The sequence below is a fragment of the Stenella coeruleoalba genome, assembly GCF_951394435.1.
Source record: "Stenella coeruleoalba genome assembly, chromosome: 6".
Lineage (NCBI taxonomy): Eukaryota > Metazoa > Chordata > Mammalia > Artiodactyla > Delphinidae > Stenella > Stenella coeruleoalba.
Genome location: NC_137151.1, coordinates 99455124 through 99468743, shown reverse-complemented (window position 1 = coordinate 99468743; position 13620 = coordinate 99455124). Strand labels below are relative to the sequence as shown.

General features: G+C 40.1%; 1 protein-coding gene across 4 annotated transcripts in view; it reads left to right on the top strand.

Moving 5' to 3' along the window:
• Positions 1 to 13620, top strand: part of LOC307187526 (uncharacterized protein) — a 239132-nt gene that overhangs the window by 129117 nt on the left and 96395 nt on the right. The gene's annotated exons all lie outside the window — the stretch shown is intronic.

Sequence of the window (13620 nt, the reverse complement as noted above, 5' to 3'; positions counted from 1 at the left end):
ATGGTTGCTCCACCTGCCAGTTTCAAAGCTGCTACTGGAACCTGAGACTTTCGAGTTTTGTATGTACTCAGAATTTTAGAATGACTACTTAATTCCTTTTCCCTACTGTTTCCAGAGTGGAAATTCAAAGCCCTTTTGAATTCCCTTGATGAAATTACTCACACAAATGTAAACTTTTATGAAGATGTATTTTACTCTACTGAGAGGGAACATAAGGGGCTGGAAAAATATTTATTTCAAAGCCCCAAACCCCGAGTTTGAATACTTTGGGTCTGCAACTTACCAACTGTGTGACCTTGTGTAGGTATTAATTTTTTTCTGTGCCTCAATCTGTAAATAGAGAAAAATAATATCTGTCTCACCGGGATTTTGTAAAGACTAAATATGACTGGTTAGTCTAAAGCCAGCACTTAGTAGGTGCACAAAGGTTGTTAGTTTTTTTTCCTTTGTGGTATATAAGTATTTCTTTACTCAACTTAACTCAAAGTTCTTTAGAAGACAAAGCCTGATGGGGCAATTGTTCAAAAAAATATGGAACAATTTCACACAAAATTTTTCATACACTCTCAGGGTTAGATTAGAAATGTTGGACTCACCTCTTTTTCTCTCGATCACATATTTAATAAGTTATAACTGATGTTGATTCTACTCCTGAATTATCCATGGACGCCATCCACTCCTCCCTGGACACTTCATTTCTGACGTTCCCACTAAGATAATTCACAACTGGTCTTTTCATCTCTTTTCTCTTTCAAATCTATCTTATACACTGTGTCAACATCATTTTTCTAAAGTTCAGATATAATCATACTACTTTCCTTCTTAAGTTTCTGTGATGGTTAATTTTATGTGTGAGCATAACTGTGGGTTACCCAGGTATTTGGTTCAACATTATTCTAGGTGTGTCTGTGAGGGTGTTTCTGGAAGAGATTGGTATTTGAATTGGTAGACTGAAATGCAGGGTGCCCTCCCCAATGTGGGTGAGCATCGTCCAATCCATTGAGGGCTTGAATAGAACAAAGAGTTGGATGCAGAGAAAAAATTCCCCGTCTCTACCTGACTGTTGAGCTGAGACATTGGTCTTCTCTTGCCCTGAAATTGGGACTTGCACCCAGTCAGCTCCAGTTCTCAGGCCTTTGGACTTGTACTGGAATTATAGTGCTGACTTTGCTGGGACTCCAGCTTGCAGATGGTAGACTGTGGGACTTCTCAGCTTCTGTAATTTTGTGAGTCAGTTCCTCATAATAAATCTCTTTATATATCATATTGGTTCTATTTCTCTGGAGAGCCCTAATACATCTTCCAAGCCTCCAGTTGCTCATAGGTTAAAATTTGTCCATATAAATACTTAGTCTGGTTTACCTCTAAACAGCCTTACTAGCCAATGTTTCTTCCTTTCTACCTTCATACACTCAACATTCTTGGTATAGTGACCTTTTCATCATTGCCCAAACACTTGGTCTTCTGTAAGACTTTCTGCCTTGAAAAGCAGTTTTCTCTGTCTGAGATATCCTACCCTCTCTTCCCTACTTGGTGAATGCCTACTCATCCTTCAGGGCATATTACTTCTTCAGGTCTATTGACCATGTAGCATTGGTGAGAGTCCACTGTTGCATCTACTGATGGAATATAGGCTTGTCTAGTGGATCTTAAGGATTGGGGTGGGGGTAGGTGGTCCCTTCTGCTGACAGCCCAGTGATGACACATAAACATTTGATAAAATTTAAAACATTATTAAATTAATTTAATTATATTACTTAATAAGGTAATTCATATGTTTAAAACCTGAAGATAGAATTCAAAAAAATGCATATAATATTAAAAAATGCTATAAGAAAGCCCATTTTGCAATAAGAGGTCTACAAATTCAGTCAAGGAAAAATAACATAAACCTACTTCAGAAGCAACTTATTCAACAATAAAATTTGATCACAGGTACAACATTGGAATCAGATACTACTGTGTGTGCTAATTATAAAATATATGAAATTTTATCTTGTAATGGAAACCTCTAGTGAAAGGGAATAAAAGAATAATGCTTAAATTGGTGATACTGCATTTCCCAATAATAAAAATATAGCATGTTTTACAAATGCAGTCTACACACTTTAAATAAATTAATCTACATGCAGAGAATGTTGCTTCTCACTGCTTTAGTCAGCCCACAAGGAATCAGTCACCACACATTTTCAGAGTGTTCTCTGTGCTCTGGACACTGTGCTGGGCATTGTGGGGATTATAAAGGAGTATAAAGAGGTGGTGCCTGTTCTCAAGGGGCTTTCAATCTATCCTCTTGCTCAGCTTTGCTTCATCTCTGATTTTGTCTCCTACCCCTATACTCAAGACTTTGATTAATGATCACCTTCTGTATCCATACCATTCTTCTGCATTGCAACATCAGCTCATCAAGTCCCTCGCTTCAGTTAGGACCACCTTGGTCTGGTCTGTATCTGTCCCTCTTCCAAAAGGGACATTTTAAACTGGTTAATGGAACCCCCATCTTGCCCCAGAGGTCTCACCACTGTTTATAAGAATTAGCACCCCTCATTTACATTTACTTATATTTACTTCTGTCCCTCTGACTCTTTCTTTGTACACTCTCGTTTCCAGATCCTAATCCTATCGTTAGTTCTTTACATTTAGAAAGCTTTTTGTTTTCTTCTTTCTAGAAGACTCTTGAAGTCCAAAATGACCCAGGGGAGGTGTTATGTCACAACTTAAGCTCTTTCACTTGAGTTTTCACTAATTTTCACTTTCACTAGTTTTCACTCCTTATCAGGAGCGAGGAAGAGTGTAACTAAGGGTAGGAGGATAGTGTGATGTGAAGAACATGGAATGGGGTGAGGACTCCTGAAGGGAGGAAAGAGAAGCTCACAGGAGAGGTGGGAGAAAGGGTTAATGATGTGCTGTCTAGTCCACGGTTTCCTCCAACCACTGGGCCTGAGCAATTAAAATGGCTTCTCGCCTCAGGGTCTAGTTTCATGAACTCTGCTGCTAGACATTTTTTTCTAGTGAATATTTATTACCTCAACTGTAATGCTTCATTTAACATAATATAAAAATTGTAGAAAAAAGAGTAATTAGTAATAAATCATCATCTCATCCATTAGCAGCAAATAATGCCACTTTGTCAAAGTCATAATCATCAAGCAGTCAGCTAGAGGTGATTATGTGTGTTACCCAACTGGAATCGGTCCAGAAACAAACCACAGCTCCCGTTTATTATCCTAATTATGCCTTAATATGATGCTATCTTTTTCTCCCATAAACTTGATAACAATAAAAGAGTAACAATAAAAAATGACAGGATAAATGAGCAAGAAAGGTAGCCTGAGAAACTTCCCAGCCCTGTCGCCCACCAACCTCTCTAGTTTCTGATGCTGGAAAGGCTGTAAGACTGAGGAGGGAGCTGAACAGAATAGGGAAAGTCTTGGGGTGTTGGATACATGACTATATGGGATAATCTTTTGTTAATGTAATTAGAATACAGGCAGTCCTCACTTTACACAATACCATGTTAACTGAAATGTGTGCATATCGGAACCGTGTCATTGTTTTACACGGTTCAGTGATAATAGAGATTGCTACCACGGAATTGAGCAGAAGAGAGGACGTGGTTCCAGTATGAACACAACTGAGTTAGCATGGTATCATGCAAGGTGAGAACTGTCTGTAGTCTACTGTAAACAAATCTTTGTTAATTTGAGATTTGTCAGACTGTTTGAGAGTGGTGGAGCTGATGGAAAAACAAATGCAAAAGATTTAAATGAGGCTTTCTGTGACGTCCTAACCTATTACCTGGGATGAAAGATACACATCATGTGGGTTAGGTGAATCCATGGCGGGAAGGTGAGACTTCTGTGCTGGAGAAGGTGAGTGGGGGGTAGGGCGGGGGCTAAATGACCTAGTTTAAAGATCAGAGTTAGGTGGAGAAAAACAGGTTAAAAACCAGAGAAAGAATGCTGGGTATGGTGATTGATATGGTTATGGGAGGTCCAGCTCAGGAAAATTAGGACATTCCCCAGAACCAGGATAAGACCAGTCAAGGCCCTGTGTGTAGACAGGCTGGGGAATCTTTGAATTAGTTGCTTAGGTGACTGTTATGTTAGGATTTCTGACCTTTTGTGGAAACTCTGTAGAGGATCTGCCCAGCTGAGATGAACGCCTTGACTGCTCCGACTGGCCACAAAGTCAACTTTTTGGTTTAAATTAGTCTGAATAGGTTTCTATTACTTTCAATTAAGCAATCCTAATATATGACAGGAATCTAAAGGATTTAGGATAGCTAGAATGAGGACTAATGAGATCTTGATTGGGAGGAAAAGCAGGTTAGATGAATAAAAAAATCATGGTGACCCCTCCCCCCCATTCCAAGGGCTGAGTCTGGGGTGGTGGCTTGTAGCCAGAAGGTTCACAGAAATCTTTAGTGAGTGGAAATAGTCTTTAGTGCTCCAAGTTTATACCCTGTTGGGTGATGTGATGGGCCTCAACAAAAATGGTTGATGCCCTGCAATTTAAAAATCGTACCAAACAAGATCTACCACTTTCTGGTCCCTATTCTTAAGCCTCACCTCCAGCCATTTGCTACCTCACATCCTGTGTACCAGACACCTTCCAACTGAATCTCTTTCAGTTCCTTTAGTGGACCATGTGGTTCATGGCCCCTGTGCCGCCACAGAATCTTGCCTGGAAAGCCCTGCTTCTTCTCACCTTCTCCACTTGCTGATCTCCTAGGTGTCCTTCTAGGCACCTTTTTGTTTTTAATACGCCTTCCCTAACCCCTATAAATAGAGTAAATCTCTTCATCCTTTACTCCCCCACTGTCCTTACCTACCTGTTCTTACGTCTTCCTAACAGACTCATAGCTCCTTTAGGGCAGAGAGTAGGCCTTAATCATCTTTATTTCCTCAATGTGAACACAGTTCGTGAACCATATTATATGCTCAATAAATATTTACTGACCCAACTTAATGACTCCCCTCAAGCTAGAGTACAGATGGAGGAGATTGTGTATGAATGGTGTAAGTGTGCTGATGTAGGCTTGCTGAGGAAGGTGTACCTCTAGTGAACAGGGGATGAAAAACAGTGGTAATTGAAGAGGCATGGTTGCTTTGAAAGTAGTATCTACTCTCTCCCTGAATTTTACATATTCCAGATTATGGAAGTGGAAAGTCACTTAGAAGAACCTAGGCTGTAGGAATCTTCTCTTTGGGGGATGCTCTAGAGAGGACCCACCTAATCACACAGACCTGTAGGCCAGGCTTTGAAGGAAATTGGATTTTGCTGATGCCCATCATGCTGCAATGTCCAAGTCTGAATTTCTAGTCAACTTCTGAGTGTCATTCCTACATTATCAGCTGCTTAATGGACATTGTCCACTTAGATGTTTCTGGAACTTCAAACTTAATGAGTATAAAACTAACTCATCAAAAAACCTTCCATCCCAGCTCCTTCTCTAGCCTTGTTAAGGTATCATCATTTTCTCATTCACCAGCCTCAAATGTTGTAATTTTCTCCCCATAGCAACTGATTAACCCAAATCTCCTCTACTGTTCCCTCGCCATGTATTTTATTTTATTTTTGCTTTTTTTTTTTGCTATGTATTTTAAATCCATCCTCCTTTCCAGTTTCACTGTCAGCACCCTCCTTCAGCCTTGGACTATTACAATAATCCTAAAGTCTCTTGGCCTTAAAGCATTTCACTCTACAATTTATCCTGTATGTTACCATACCTGAATTAGTGTTCCCTTCTCATCATGCTAGTCTCCTGATAAAAACATTCAGAAGCACCTAGCAGAGGGCCATACAAAAAGTTTGTAAGTTAATTAAAATTACAAACTTTATTGCAGTTGTGAATTCTGACCACAAAATTGAACATATGAATTGCTGTAACACCTTCATTAATATAAACAGAAAAATTATTTTATAGATTGCTAGATGCTTTGCATTGTTCAAAGTATTTTTTCTGTATTATTTTACTAGATCTGGTAGAAGCTATACGAAGACAAAAGTAGTAATCATTCATGTTCAGTGGAGCAAGTGAGACACTAAAAGTGTAATTTGTTCATTTATCTGTTCTACACATATTTATTAAGTATTTACCATGTGCATGGTAATAGGTTCTTGGGTGTGTCAGGGAGAGAAGAACTGAGTGAGGGGAGATAAAAGAGAATGTGATCCTGTTATGGACTGAATGTTTGTGTCCTCCGAAATTCACATGTTGAAATCCTAACCCCCAGTGTGATGATTTTAGGAGGTGGGGATTTTGCCAGGTAATTAGGTCATGAGTGTGGAGGCTTCATGAATGGGATTAGTAGCCTTATAATGTGAGATACACAAGAGCTTTCTTTGCTCTCTGCCATGTGCGGACCCAGCAAGAAGATGGCCACCTACATGCCAAGCAGTGGGCCTTCACCAGACATTAGACATGTGTACACACACACACTCACACACACATTAGACATGTATACACACAAACACTCACACACACATTAGACATGTATACACACACACTCACACACACATTAGACATGTGTACACACACACATTAGACATGTACACACACACACATTAGGCATGTACACACACATTAGACATGTATACACACACACACTCACACATTAGACATGTATACACACACACTCACACACACAGATCTTTGGTGTATATTCACACACACACACACATGTGTGTATATATATAAAATCTCTGTATATCTCATTGGTTCTGTGTCTTTGGTAGAATCTTGACTGATATAATCCACCCTCGTGATGACTAGCTTTCAGGAGAAATGTTTGGAGGTTACTAAGGAATGTTTTCCTTTTTGTTTTTCAAAATACTGGGAGGAGGGCAGACATAGGATCTGTCTCTAGTTTTGGACTGCCCAGCATGCTTTACTTTTCTCCCTTTTGCTAGTAATAGAATTCCTCTGTCTTATAGGGAATCTCATCCTTGTACTTTGAATGGGGCTGACCTACTTTCACTCCAGGTGTTGGCACTTGACCCAGCCTAGCCAATCAGAATAATGCATCTCATTGGCAACAGTGATTGGTTTAGGGATGGGCAGGCGACTCAAAGCTGGACCAGTAACATTCCTCTTGTGACTTTTGCTCAAAATTTCCAGAACCTGGTGGTTTATTATGAAAGTTGCCAGCTGAAAGGGCAATGTAAGGTTAAAGCTGTGGATGAGACCATCTCTTCTCCTTGTTACAGAGATATCAACAAAGAGGAAAAGAGGCTGATTCTTGATGTCAGCTTTTCAACCCCTGGATGTAATTGTGTACCTTAAATTGCTCAGTTACATATTCCAGGAAAATCACCCCCACCTCTTTTTCACTTTGTCCTGTTAAAGGTGGTTTGACCTGTATTTTCTGACACTAGCAACTGAGTTTTGACTAACAAAGAAATTGCCCAGGAATCTGCAATTTGTGAAGAGGTAGAAAATATTATGATTATAGAGGGGACTGAAACAAAGCAAAAACGATTGTGCCTGGAGACATAAGGAAGATATTACAGCATGAAACACAGGGCACTGAAATAATTTCTCACTAGGATGATGTTTTTGCCACTAGTTGAGGTGGTCATATTATAAGACAGCAGCTAAAAGCAGCTTTTCAGAGCTTCAATTGTGATTTAAAGAATGCATGTAGGAAAATTAAAATAATTAAAAAATTTAAAACTACACTAACTTTTACATATAATTTAATTGAATAGTGTGAATTCTTAGGCCTGCACCATATGATAAATCACCTAGTTAATTAAAAAATTCTGTTATTGGGGCTTCCCTGGTGGCGCAGTGGTTGAGAGTCCGCCTGCCGATGCAGGGGACACGGGTTCGTGCCCCGGTCCGGGAAGATCCCACATGCCGCAGAGCGGCTGGGCCCGTGAGCCATGGCCGCTGAGCCTGCGCGTCCGGAGCCTGTGCTCCGCAACGGGAGAGACCATAACAGTGAGAGGCCCGCGCACCGCAAAAAAAAAAAAAAAAAAAAAAAATTCTGTTATTGAGGATATTAATAAATACAACATCAATTCTTGGCCGTTCTCATTTTAGATACTAGGCAGTCCCAACAGCCATTTCTTTAATACAGACTTGGTTGGCAAAAAGTTATGCTTTTCTTGACTAGGGAAAGAAGAAGCTGTGAACTAGCATGGCAGACAGGTAAATGAATTAGCATTTACTGAATGACAGTGTCATAAGTACTACTTTAGAGGTAGGCAAAAGGCAACTGAGAGCAAAGAGCAGAGATATCTATATCAGAGTTGAGGTGTCAGAGGATTCCTGGGGGATAAGCTTGAACTGATATTGGAGGATGAGTGAGGGTTACTAGATGATGGTGGGGCTGAGGGCATCCCAGATATCACAAATGCAGAAGCATAGGAGACACGAAGCAGCTCAGGATAGTAGAAATGAAATGTACATGAGGGAGAGGTGGGAGATGATAATAGAAAAGTAAGCAGAGACTAGAGACTTTGTGTGTTAAGCTTCAGAATTTGAACTCTGGCTGCAATGGGGTACCACTGAAGGACATTAAAACAGAACAGTGACCGTTTATTTAAATCTCCCAAGACATATTTTTTTTTTTCAAGCCAGGACCACATTTGGGGCTAGTTATAAATGCATGGCAAATAAGGAAATGAGCAATTACTCCCATCTGTAGGGTGTTATAGGGAAAACCTTTACTATCTATGAGGCTCTGATCAACAGGACTTCCAAGGAGTGATTGGGTCATTGTTCTCATGGGGCTTAACCAAAGGCCTTGGGCAGAAAGACAGCACTTTGAGAGAAGGAGGCTTTGTACCAGAGGGTGGGTACTGATTCAAATTCATGTGTGTTGAGTCCCAACTGGGGCCTTGACATTGATCTTCTGTACTCCTGGATCTGAAATAAATTCAGAAATGTAGTCCTTTGGAATGAAAGCTAAAATGAGGGTGGGAGAGAAAGGGGAAATACAGAAAAGAATTAGCCTTACTTTAGTGACAAATTCCCAGCAGGGTATTCTTTTAAGTAGCATGTATTCTGTTCTATTCCATTAATTTTAAAAGGAGGACCACTAGAAATGACTTATCTGAGTAACCCAAAAGATTCAGATCAGCTAGTAAACTAATGGGACCCAGGTCACCTTTTACATGAATGATGCATGAGCAGATGATAGATACAAAGAGCTTTGCTAAGTCTGCCGATGTTTAGTGTCTAAGAAACTGAAGGGTTTCAGTCAAATGAATAAAGATTCCTCCAGTATAGTGAATTCCTGTGCTTTGGAAGATTAACTAGTGTATGCTTTTGCTAACAGTTTATTTTTCTGCTTTGACAAGGAGAAAAAATAAAGAAAAAGAGAGGGTGATATGTACACATATTCGAAAGATAGGGGATTTATAGAACTGCACTGTTTTACTGTTTCTGAATGTCCCCTTTTTAATGTAAAAGAGACCTGTGACCTTATTTGCATTTCAAATATTCCTGGAGTGGAATAGTGAAGATCAATGAATTGATTGTCAGAGAAACAGCATGAGTAACAAATTTCTTAGTAAAGAGAAAAGAAATACAAAGGAGGAGGATAGTAAGGTCTTCCTAATTCAGAAGTAATGGAACGAAAAGTCTCAGCTGTATTCTTGGTCTCATTTTTCTAAAATTCAAATAATCTGTGAGGTTAGGAAGAACAATTCTGACCTGAAAAGTGCAGTTAAATATTTTCTCAGTGCATAATTATGGGACATTTGAATATGGCCTAACATGTATTTTGGGGGTGGGCTGCATTTACCTTGTCTGGGGGATATTTTGAGATGCAACACAAAGTAATAGAAAATGGGTTGTGTTTGGAAGCTGAAAGCCACCTTTCCAGAAACCCTGTCCTCCCTCAACCATTCAAGGCCAGAGGGTGGGCTTCTTTTCAGAGTGAAAAATCTTTTCACAGTAGTGTAAACATTTACATATTCAGAGGAAGTCTCACTCCATAGAGTAGGTTGTATACTAGTCCTATGTCTCCAATAAAATAATCACTTCAGCATGTAATTGTCCCAAATCTGGACAGTTTACAAATATTAATCTTTAACAATCACCGACTGGGCTAGGGCATCTTGAATAGCGTCACCTGTGGGATATCAGTAGTCCTGTCTAGGTGGAACTGCAGTAAGGTGGAGCTGCCTCCATTTCGGGGCAAGGATCTGGTCTGTAGACCTTCCCTTCAGTTCATTACATCTCATTTCCCACTTTGTCTGAATGGAGGGAGCCTGAGATAAGGATTTACCCTAATTCATGGGCTGGCATAATAGTTTGCAGGTTGGGTAGGGACTTGGCAAGAAGAACAAGAGACTGTTTGTTGACTTAGAAGCTTGGGGAATAGAAATATGGTTAGAAATCTCAGAATGAGCCCAGAGTTAGATAATTGGTGTGTCCTTTGTGGATGCTCATTGTAATGAGTTGAGTTGTGTCCTCCCAAAAGATATGTCCAAGTCCTGACTTCTAGTAACTGTGAATGTGACCTTATTTGGAAATAGGGTCTTCACAGATGTATTTAAGAATCTCAAGATGAAGTCATCCTGAATTTAGTGGACGGGCCCTAAATCCAATGACTGGTGTCCTTATAAGAGAAAAGGAGATTTGAGACACAGAGGCCACAGGGGAGAAGGCCATGTGAAGACAAGGGCAGAGACTGGAGTTATGCCGCCATAAGCCAAGCAATACTTGGAACCACCAGAAACTGGAAAAGTCAAAGAACCTTTGGAGAAAGCATGATCTTACTGACATCTTGATTTTAGACACCTCTAGAAAAGGTCTCCACAGTCTCTGAAACTGTATTTCTAAATTTCTAAATTTCTGTTGTTTTCAGCCACCAAGTGTGTCGTAAGCTGTTACAGCAGCCCCAGAAACCTAATGTACTCATGAAAATAGCAGCACTCTGCAGATTCTAATTACAACCTCACACCGTTGGGTGAAAAGGCCAGAGGGGGGCTACGGTGTTGCTGGGTTGACTGATCCTGACACTAGAAAAGAAATAGGATGACTACTACAGTGGGAGAGAGAGGAAGGTGGACACCCAGTGTCAAAAGTTAACTGAAGACTTAATCATCCTGTACAAATAGGACCACCACCGACTCTGATCCCTCAGGAGGAAAACCCTGGGTCACTCAGTGAGGTCAAAAACACCTAACTGAGGTTCTGTGTGAAGGCAGAGGAACCTTAGAATGGGTAGGGAATCCATAAATGCCACCTGTTGATTCATGACCAGCTACAGTTTTTTGGTTGGGATAAACATGTATTTTTATACTTTAGTTTTCTTCCTCCTTCCCTCTCCCTTCTTTTCTGTTTTCTCCATTATGTTTATAGGGTGAATTGGTGGGAGTTAGCTTAACACTTTGGTTTAGAGGGTACAGAATATCAGGAGAAGGTCATGATGGAACTAGTGTAAGAATGAACAGTCAGAGATCTTGCACGTGGAGCTGCGTGCAGGACCTGATGAGACCCTGGATCTCGGGATGCTCCTCATACTGTGGGCATTAGGTGATTCTTCCTTGAATATATGAGGGATAGTTTTATTATGTTAAGCAGCAATATTTTAAAAAGCAGATGCATGGGGAGAAAGATGTATGTTGATATTGAAAAGCTAAAAAAGTGGACATTTGTCAACTCTTTTGACACCCAGCATCTGAAGTCACTATCTCTGTGTGGGAGATTCACTACCTTGTGAGTCTTGGGGGAGACTGAGCCTGCTTCCTACAGTAAAAGCCAAGCAGGTTCCTAGCCTCCCTTGCAGAGAGGGCACAGGCACATGACCTGGGCTCCACCAATCAGATGTACCCACCCAGAGTTGGAAACTAGAGCTAGAAGGTGAGATGAAGCAAGAATCACAGCCACCCGCCGGCAGCAGCTGGCCCCTATCCAGTTTTGAGAGTCAGTGTGGTAAGTTTCTAGTGCTCTTATCAGGGTCCTGTGCTGGTGGCTTGGAGATGTAAGCTTTAGTGTCTGTGTTTAGCGGTGTCTTCCCAGGGCTAACTCTGCTGCCTGAGTTCTTGCCTGACCCCCAGCCTGGCCTTTGTGTCCTTCTGGTTATTCTGTGAGCCACACAGTATCTTATTAATAAGTTCTTTTTCTGTTTAAATAACCCAAGGTTGGTTTCCTTGCCTGGAGGAATCTGACTGATATAGTACACCAGTAGGGCTCTAATTATCCTTTAAAAAACACATCTTTTTATTTTACACATACCAAAGATTATATTTATGCAAGTTATAAAATATCTATACAGGGTAAGACCTAGAACATTACCCTCCTTCACAGGATATAACCGCTATCCTGAATTTTGTGTTTATTACTCCTTTGCTTCTTAAAAAATTAGTTTTGTCACCTATTCAGGTATGTCTAAACAATATAGTCTTTAGCATTGCTTATTTCTGAGCTTTATTAAATAGTATCAGTTTTGTAATTAGTCTTCTGGGACTGCCATTTTTTTTTTTTTAAACTCAACACTAGTTCATATATCTAGGTAGTAAGAGAATGATATTAGTGATATGTTTACTTTTTGACTTTTAAAACATCATATATTGAGGTAGAGAATTTTATTTGTTACACATTCTTCACTAGAATTGCTTATAAGAAAATCTGATAGACCTCCTGGAGATAGTTCTTCTGGAGAAGAACTATACATTCCAGGGAATGCCTTATGTATTTTTTTCCCCACAAGCAGCAAGGAAAGAATAGGTATATGGGACTACTGTGTCATCCAGGTTTCCAGAAGGGCTGTAACTGGCTGGCTGGAGCAGAAGTCTTGGTGGTGACACATTCAAGAAGGGCCTGTGGGTGGAGAATGGTGACAGTGGAGATAGCACTGTATCAGCAAGGGAGGATGAGAGACAAAAAAGCTATGGTTTGCGTGCTCCTGTGCACATGCGCTCACACGCATATGTGTGTAGGAATTTGTGAAAGCAAGAGGCTCTGGAGAAATTTTAGGTTGTATGATATCTGGAGAGAAGAGGAAAGGGGATTTCTAAAAAGGGTTTTTGTAAGACAAAAATATAATTTTCTCGAATACTCTTCAAAAGATGAAAGCAAAATTTTGGTTGCCTTTTAAAATTTTTAATGAACTTCATTTTTTAGAATAGTTTCAGATTTACAGAAAATCTGAGACAAGGGCATGGAGAGTTCCCATATACCTGTACCCAATTTCCCCTGTTACTAACATCTTACATTAGTATAGTACGTTCATTACAATCAATGAACCAATATTGATACATCATTATTAACTAAAGCCCGTAGTTTATTCATATTTCCTTAGTTTTTACCTAATGTCCTTTGTCCGTTGCAGGATCCCATCCAGGATACTACATTCATTTAACTGTCATGTCTCCTTAGACTCCTTTTGGCTGTGGCAGTTTCTCAGGCTTTCCTTGTTTTTGGCGACCTTGCCAGCTTTGAGGGGCACTAGGCAGGTATTCTGCAGAATGTGCCTCTATTTGTCTCCTGTTTTTCTTATGATTAGACCAGGTTATAGGGAGGAAGACCAAAGAGGTAAAGTGCCAGTTTCCCTGTATCATATCAAGGGCGCATACTATCAATGAATTGCCTTGTACAGTCTTGGACTTTTAAAAAAAATGCAGCTTCACGTAATAGCTGGAACTGAAGGACCACAG